General features: G+C 34.5%; 1 protein-coding gene across 1 annotated transcript in view; it reads right to left on the reverse strand.

Annotated features, from left to right (window-relative positions):
• The window catches only part of LOC126759540 (innexin inx1), a 36,853-nt gene extending 27,869 nt beyond the window's left edge, over window positions 1-8,984 (reverse strand). Inside the window, exon 1 of the mRNA XM_050474405.1 lies at window positions 8,279-8,984. The gene's annotated coding sequence lies outside the window, so the exon portion shown is untranslated. The remainder of the gene's footprint in view (window positions 1-8,278) is intronic.

The following is an 8,984-nucleotide window of genomic DNA, read 5'->3' on the forward strand; positions in this document are numbered from 1 at the left end:
TAAGAAAAAAGAAATACCGATTCTCTTTTGCGACCGCTACTCGGCTTTGTTTTAGCAAAATATTCGTATCTTTTGGTACGAGTCTATGGACATGCTTCATACCTAAAACATTACCTAAATCATTAACCGAAATATTAATCAAAACATTAACCAAATCATTAAACAAAAAATCAACAAAAACACTAACCCAATTATTAACCAAATCATTAACCAAAACATTAACCGAAATATGATAAGTCGTTTTATAAGAGATGTTCAGATCTTCTGCTATCCCTCTAATGCCAACGCAAAGATTTTCAAGCCCTTGTATTAATCACAGAAAACAGTTTTTATAGATTTTGTTTACGCACTCAGCTCAATTGGGTCAGTCCGGGTCAAATTTGATGAGATTTGTCGACAAGCTTAATATTTGTTCCGGCAAACCAATGATACAATATTCTCATGAGAAATTTCTGCTTACCGGTAATGCATTGCCAGGTGATAATTTTTGAATTGAGGAAACTCAGCACCGAAAACGATTATAAAATTTGCATACAATAAAGTAATTACACCCTGTTCTCTCAAGTCGATAAAATCGATAATTTTTTAAATTAATGAACATGAATGAATGAAATTGTTTATATATATTATACAAACACATACATATTTGTATTTTTTGCTAAATTTTTTCACACCGATGTGTGCAAATTTAAGCTTTTGTTGTCGCTATTAATAAAATTCCTAAGTGTCTAATTAACAAATTGTTGTGAACTCGTAAAGTGAAAACTATGCACAGTTTATTGCCATCTGTTGAACTCGTCAGTGCGCCAATTAATTCATTATTTAATATATTATATTATAAATGCATTAACCCTTACTGGTGCATTTAAGTTATAGCGCTGAGCAATTAAGTTATTGTGAATATCATTTATTTGTGGGTTTCCTTAAAATATATTACAAGTATATATAGATTAATTTTGGTCAATAAATAAAATAATTTTATTTAAACATTTTTTCTAGCATTTTTCTGTATTTTTTTACGAATATATATATTTTTTGCGCTTTTTAAATATTTTTCAACCAAATAATTTTTAGTTAAAAATATAATTAATTGATTTATGGTTCTGATATCGCCACAACAACAATTTCTTAATAAATGTTTAGCAACCATGAACTTTAAGAACAATTTCAAGTTCTCTCTTTTACAAAAAAGTAAAATTCTTTGTAATTATTGAGTTCAGTAAGTTCGAAGGTCGTTTAAAACATGTAAGACCCTTTATTAATTCATTCACTTGGTATATTAATTTTACTACGAAGTTTGTAAAACCCACAGGAAAAAACTGGAAATCAGCTTGTCGAGCTGGGACGACTTAACCATGCTTGTCTGTCCGTACATATGACAGCTAGGTCCTCAGTTTATCTATATCTCATAAACTGACGGGCATTGCTCTGAAATTTTGCGTCCTTTTGCACCAAAAAAGTTGCTCATACACGGTTTGTCCGGAAAGTAATAGGACTGATTTTCTTCCGCCGCGACTGTACTTCAGAGCGTACACACACCAACTAGATTCGGTAGAGGGCGTTTCTAGCTAACAAACAAGTGGTTGGTCAGTTGTCCCCGAGCACCTGGAGAGTCAGGATAAACATTTTCGCGCGACGTGCTTCTGCGAGTGGTTCAAGCCGAAAAAGCAGCGTTCGTTAGAGCAGAGGTACGCGATTAAATTCTGTGCCAAGAAAATTTGAAAATGTGTGAGAGTGATCCCAATTTTTGAATAACGTAATCATAGATAACGAGTCATGGATCTTTGAGTATGATCCCGAGACAAAGAGGCAATCTTCCGAGTGGCTCACGCCGGTGTCTCCTCGCCCAAAAAAGGGAAGAATGAGAAAATCAAAAGTGAAAACGTTATTCATTGTCTTTTATGACATCAAACGCATTGTCCACCACGAACTTGATCCTCCTGGGCAAACCGTCAACGCCAGTTTTTACTTGGAAGTTCTCAAGAGACTCAAAGGAAGGGTCAATTGGGTCCTATAAGACATCGCAGCCGATTGGAAGTTGCTCCAAGACAACGCCCCGGGTCACACCGCCTTTCTTGTGGATAGCTATCTAACCATGGACAGAGGGGATCCAAGCAGCATGCACCTGGGCTCTCAAGGCTATTCCGGAGAATGCCTTTCGTGACGCCTTCAATGCTTGGAAATCGTGCTGGCAGCACTGCAACGACGCAGAAGGAGCCAATTTTGAAAGTTTTAAAAATTGTAACGATTGGTTCAATAAATTTTTTTAAATTGACTCAGTCCTATTACTTTCCGGACAAACCCTGTAGAATAGCCATACAAAATGACCAATCAAAATCAAGATTTTTTTATACTTTTTATGTTATAAGAAATTCACCTGTGAGAGAAATTATAACTTCGGTGCAGGGGAAGTTAATGCCTTTCCGTATTCTACAGAAAATTTAGAAAAAATAATATCAAAGTGGTATTCCTTCACTACTTACAAATGTCGTATTAGGGATTATATGTATGTATGTTTAATATGAATTGTTTTAGTTGGACTTAGACGGTAGAGGGATTTACTTATGTTTACAAAGAAGCTATCCACATCCCCTGTCTCAGGTGTGTACTCCAAAAAAAAAACCTTTAATCACGCCATATTTGCCGCATTTTATATTACCTTACGATAAAATCCAAATTATTTTATCCTGAAGTAGACTACAGTCGCTGTCAACAAAAAAACATCTGTGACAGACACATTCTCTTACGTTTAGATCTGCGAACGTTTGGAAGTGAAACGGAAATGCATTGCATGTCTACCGAAAAAAAAAACTAATACTAAAATTGTGGTTGTTGTTGTGCATATTTTCGGTCATTTCATCGCTGCTGCGCTGAGACTGCACTCATTTCTCATTTTTATTGTTTTATTGTCTGGCTATTTACTGCTGCTGCTGTTGTTATTGTCTTTGTGGTAGTTGCATGAATTCTTTGTATAATTGACCACAAATGGTGTGGTGTTCCAATAAGCAGTGCGGCAAGGAGAAAGGCAACCAGCAACAAAAATCCACAAATAAAAATACAAAAAGTAAAAAAAAAGCAGACAGAAAACACCAAAAAACTAGAGGAAATGAGTGGAAAAGGTAGCATTTAAAGTTGACTGGACAGCCGCAAAAGGGGTACACCATCTAATAACAATAACAATAACAACAATAACATAAATATTATAGGTGGTAAACTATGTTGGAGTTAGCAACAACAATGTGCTCAGCAGCCACCATAGAGACCGGCAGCAGCTGCTCTTGTTATACTATACCCTGCAGACATGTTGCGGTTGTCTTTCTCTTGTTGTTGTGTTAGCGTTTGGAATTTGGTGTTTTTGTTCATACGCTGCTAGTTTCATCGTAGTAACTTAGCATAGCTGCTGTGGCACTGCTTTCGTGACTGTTGTTTTTATTATTAAACATTCTTCGTGTGCTTTTTTCTAACTTTTTGTGGGGTAATTTAATATTTTAGCTTTCTGCTGGTTTATTTTAGAAATATTAGGTTACTACTTTTGTTGCTAATGTTTTTACTTAGTTTTTGCTTATACAGTTTTTAGTGGTTACTTGCTGTATTTAATGGAATAATTTAAAAAATATATTTTTTTATAATTTCAGGTGTAAAATGGATCACGTCGAGGGGTAAGTGAAAAGTATAATGCTATATTAAAGTCAAATACGTATATTATGTCTTTTTCACATACAAAAATGTGTAAATTAGAAATAGTTTCCCAAAAAAGATAGACCTGCTACAAATTTTCAATCTATTAATGTCTTGAAAAGTTTGCCAAAACAGTCGCTCAATAATTTGGAGCAGATTACAGCCCTTAAAGTCTCTAATATTGTCTTCTTTCTTTCATAAATATTTACTTATAATATACTTCAGAGTGTGTTTAACATCCTCAATCGTTATCGCAACATTAGCGGTTTTTTTCATTTCGTTAGATTTGTTCTGCGTGTTCTTCGTATCAGCGTTTCATCTTCGAACTAACTTCACTTTTCGTTTTTATTGATAAGGTGATATTTGTAATTTTTATACTCTCGCAACAATGTTGCTAACGAGAGTATTATAGTTTTGTTCACATAACGGTTGTTTGTAAGTCCTAAAACTAAAAGAGTCAGATATAGGGTTATATATACCAAAGTGATCAGGGTGACGAGTAGAGTCGAAATCCGGATGTCTGTCTGTCCGTCCGTCTGTCCGTTGTCCGTCCGTGCAAGCTGTAACTTGAGTAAAAATTGAGATATCATGATGAAACTTGGTACACGTATTCCTTGGCTCCATAAGAAGGTTAAGTTCGAAGATGGGCAAAATCGGCCCACTGCCACGCCCACAAAATGGCGGAAACCGAAAACCTATAAAGTGTCATAACTAAGCCATAAATAAAGATATTAAAGTGAAATTTGGCACAAAGGATCGCATTAAGGAGGGACATATTTGGAAGTAATTTTTTTGGAAAAGTGGGCGTGGCCCCGCCCCCTACTAAGTTTTTTGTACATATCTCGGAAACTATTATAGCTATGTCAACCAAACTCTACAGAGTCGTTTTCTTCAGGTATTTCCATATACAGTTCAAAAATGGAAGAAATCGGATAATAACCACGCCCACCTCCCATACAAAGGTTATGTTCAAAATCACTAAAAGTGCGTTAACCGACTAACAAAAAACGTCAGAAACACTAAATTTTACGGAAGAAGTGGCAGAAGGAAGCTGCCCCCAGGCTTTTTTTAAAAATTGAAAATGGGCGTGGCGCCGCCCACTTATGGACCAAGAAGCATATCTCAGGAGCTACTAGACCGATTTCAATGAAATTCGGTATATAATGTTTTCTTAACACCCTGATGACATGTACGAAATATGGCTGAAATCGGTTCACAACCACGCCTTCTTCCAATATAAAGCTATTTTGAATTCCATCTGATGCCTTCTTTGTATAATACGAGTATAAACATTAGGAACCAATGATGATAGCGGAATAAAACTTTACACAAATACGGTATTTGAAAAATATGTAAATGACGGATAATGAAATCTCGATTATCACTTTACCATGCGAGAGTATAAAATGTTCGGTGACACCCGAACTTAGCCCTTCCTACTTGTTTTTTTCTTTGGTCTCTTAGAGGAAAATTTTATAGTGGCGTCTTTGTTAAATTACTCTTATTTTACTCGTTTTATTTTGGGTTTTCTTCTTCCATTTTTTTTAAATTAACAATGCACAAGGGTCGAAATTAAGCGCTGGAGAAATAAAACTTAATTCTCTATCTTTTGTTTTTGCAAACTAAAAGGTTAATTTGTTTTCTTTTTGAAACTAAACTTTCTCAGAGTTTCTAAGCAGAATAAAGCGCGCCCTCTAAATTTCTTAGGTGGAAGCTTTGTGAATATTGAATACCAACGGCTTGTGCGGTGATTACATGGACCTAGTACATTACTAAAGAGAGATGCTTTTGAGATGTTTTTTATCTTTAGTTGGGCTCATAATTTCAGGCTTCTCTTAACCATGATTCTCGGTAGGAGTTGCGGCTTTTTAAGTTTATGGATAATAACGAAAATCTTATTGAAGTTTTTCGACCACAATACTATGGATTATTAGTAGAACTGTCAACAACATGAACTATTTTATTTCAAGAAACGAATTTAAGTTTAGAGAAATCTTATATTACAACTTTTAAATGTTTGTACATTTGTATTCATGCATTAATGTAAATATAACTTCCGAAACGATTACAATTTGCCACAACAAGCGATAGCTTATCAAATTACTGGAAATTCTAGCATATAATTAGCAAGTTACTTAACATATACATACATACATATGTATGTATATATGTACATTAGAGCGGGTGGATTTACAGAAAGCCAAAGTAAAGGAAAAATAGCGTATGTGGGAAATATTCTACCGACTAAATATTCTGAACAACTTTTTCTAAGATGATATACATAGGTCTAAAGTCGGTTTCGAGTTAGCGATTTTTTAGAAGAAATTCAAATTTTCGTGTTTATAAAAATTTTTCCTCATATTTAGAGATATATAGAAATTAAAAATTTGTTATGAGGGGAGATATTCTACGGGTCTTCTGAACATTCTTTGTCTAAGCGAATTTAGGTATAAAGCTGGTTTCGAGCCAGGGATTTTTTAGCAGAAGTTAAATTTTTCGTGCTTATAAAAATTTCTTATTCAGTTTTTGAGATATCTGAACGAAATTTGAAATCGGTTACGAGGGAAAATGTTTTACGGATCATTCAAATCAACCATGCTTAAACGAAAATGGATCTAAAATCGGTTTCGAAACAGTGATTTCTAAGTCGAAATTTAAAAAATCTGAATAAGCGGTTATATATAGGATATATGTATGTGATATAATTGTCTCATCTGCCAGATTCCGACGAATGATCAATAGAACATCAAATTGTACACCTATGTATTTATAGGAAAAACATTGACCCGCTCTAATGTACATGTAACCATACGAGCGTTGTGTTCTTGCCTTGGTAAGCAACAATATTCATAATTACGATACGAAAATATGCCAAAGCAATTATTTTGCATTTTTAAAACACTGCAAAAGTTGCTTGAAACTCAATACCTCTTGGCTATAAATATCAGCAAGTATTCCAAGATCCCAGTTGGAATTTTCTTCTAAATAATTATCTGGTTGTGTAGAAAGTGTTGAAATATTTGTGGAAAATAAAGACAAACATATTCTTATTTAACATATTACAGAATTTCAAGAAAAGCCTTAGGTAGTTGACTACTTTTAGAGTTTGCTAAGCATTTATATAGCTGTGCTTCAGGCGAAAGTATATACTATATTCAACTTGAAATATTTTCGAAATCATGCAAAATTATATATCAAACTTGTGTGAGGAGGTTCCTGGTAATGAATTGAGATTAAAAATAAACAATTGTGTTCTGAAAGGGGCACATAATTTACTTTAGGTTACGCTAGGTTTGCTTTAAATTTAAATATTGCTTGTTTAGGCCCATATTGAGGCGATAAGTTTAATTCTAAAAATTTGAGTATTTTTTTAATGCGCTGTTAGTATGTAGTTTAGCGCCAAATGGCGTGATTTGGTTCTTCAGTAGAACTCTAAAATTTATTGGGAAGCAAAACAGGGGTTAACCAGTATACAAACAAGATCAGGTTGAGGTTCTAAACACTTCTAAAAATTAAAAAAAAAACAACATTTTGCCGAAATATAAACTATCCTAAAGTCCACATAGAGTGAAACTATATGAAAAGGAGCAAAATCCGATACACTGCTTTTAGCTGCCATACAAACTGACCGACCCAAATCAAATCGTGTATGTAAAACTTTTTTGTTTGACAAGATATCTACACCTAATTTGGCATAGATTGTTGCTCAAGACAATGCTACAATCTTCGAATGGATTGTTGAAAAAAGACCGCTATAATATATGTGTACATAGGTGTTATACAAACTGGCCGATCAAATCAAGATACAATTCTTTTAAGTAACCTTAATTCGACCTGCAGGTTCTTGATATCAAACAACATGGTTAGAAAGAACCAGCAAAACTTTTTTCCGCCATATGCAGACCATTTGACGATTGTGTTTTCAGAATTAGTTATACATATATGTAGTTGCGTTAACAAATGCTCTTCTGAAGGGTATTATAACGTTAGTGCAGCCGAAATGAAAGTCTGCTCTTGTTTTGATTAGAAATCAACTTTCAATATAAATTCTAGAATAAAAAAACTTGAGTGCTCAGTCATAAGTTTTTTTTTATATACTTACATACATACATACATTCAAATCTATAACTATTTCTTTGTGTTGGCAATCCAATTTCTGCCACAACTCGCTATAGTGTAATATTATTTTAGTGAATGGCAAATAATTTGGCGCGAATATGCAGTTAATTGCGTGTGATTTCGGTAGTTTAAAAATTTTCCAAACTCGCTTGACTAGTTTAGCGGCGAACTGGCTATGCAATAATAGTGACCGACCGCAACTTGAATGTAATTTAATTAGTGTTGTCCGTGCTAGAAATCAGTGAATAAATCTTCAAAGCGACAACAAACAGACTGCGCCTGTCGTTGCATAAATTAATTATTACAAAGTTATGTGGTGAGAAAATATGACGATCATCGAACAAATTGCGGATGATTGCTATTTTATAACAAATAATTAAATGTAAAATGTAATAGCTATAAATCATGATGCAATTCGTGTTCATACTGGCAATAAATAATACAGTGCTTGTCAAATGTCGGCATGCCTGTTCATACTTACACAACTAATGGCAGCTGTCCACGCTTGATTGGCGCCTAGGATGTGTTGAAACTTTTTGCCGCAGTAGCAAATCCTTGCATGCGCAATTTGTATTTATTATTGTTGTTTATACGAAGCTTAGCGCGCACACCTTTTCCACTGTCGGTTTGTGTGTGTTTGTTGTAGCAACACACGCACTAATGTCTCTGTATGTTTGTATGTATGTTGTGTTGGTGAAGTTGTCGGCTGATAAGGATTACGTAGCGCGCCACTTTCCGTTCGTTCACAAACAAATCGCAGCTTCTGACACTTTATGACCGCTAATCGTGGAGATCTTAAAAATACAGTTAAATTATATATTTATGTGTATTTTCTTCACTTGATCGCCGTGATTGATATCAGAAAAACATCCATGGCCACATTTTACGCCTTGAAACACACTCGTTTTTTACACGTAAAATTTTCTATTGTTCACTAAACACCATTTATTGTTGTTGTAAAATTCGTTGCATAAAAATTTAGGAAAATGTAATTAATATTATTAGTGTTATTACAATTATTTTGTATAAATAACTCGTAATCGTGCTCAATTCGTGCTAGAGTCTCGCTGGCTAGCCTAACGACTGCTGCGGTGGGCTTGTTGTTTCATACGCTGGCTCGACACTGTGTGTATTCACGCGCCGTCTTGTGCTGGGTAGCTCTGAGTACTGTGCAACACAAATACTAC

The sequence above is a fragment of the Bactrocera neohumeralis genome, chromosome 5, assembly GCF_024586455.1.
Source record: "Bactrocera neohumeralis isolate Rockhampton chromosome 5, APGP_CSIRO_Bneo_wtdbg2-racon-allhic-juicebox.fasta_v2, whole genome shotgun sequence".
In the NCBI taxonomy this organism is placed as follows: domain Eukaryota; kingdom Metazoa; phylum Arthropoda; class Insecta; order Diptera; family Tephritidae; genus Bactrocera; species Bactrocera neohumeralis.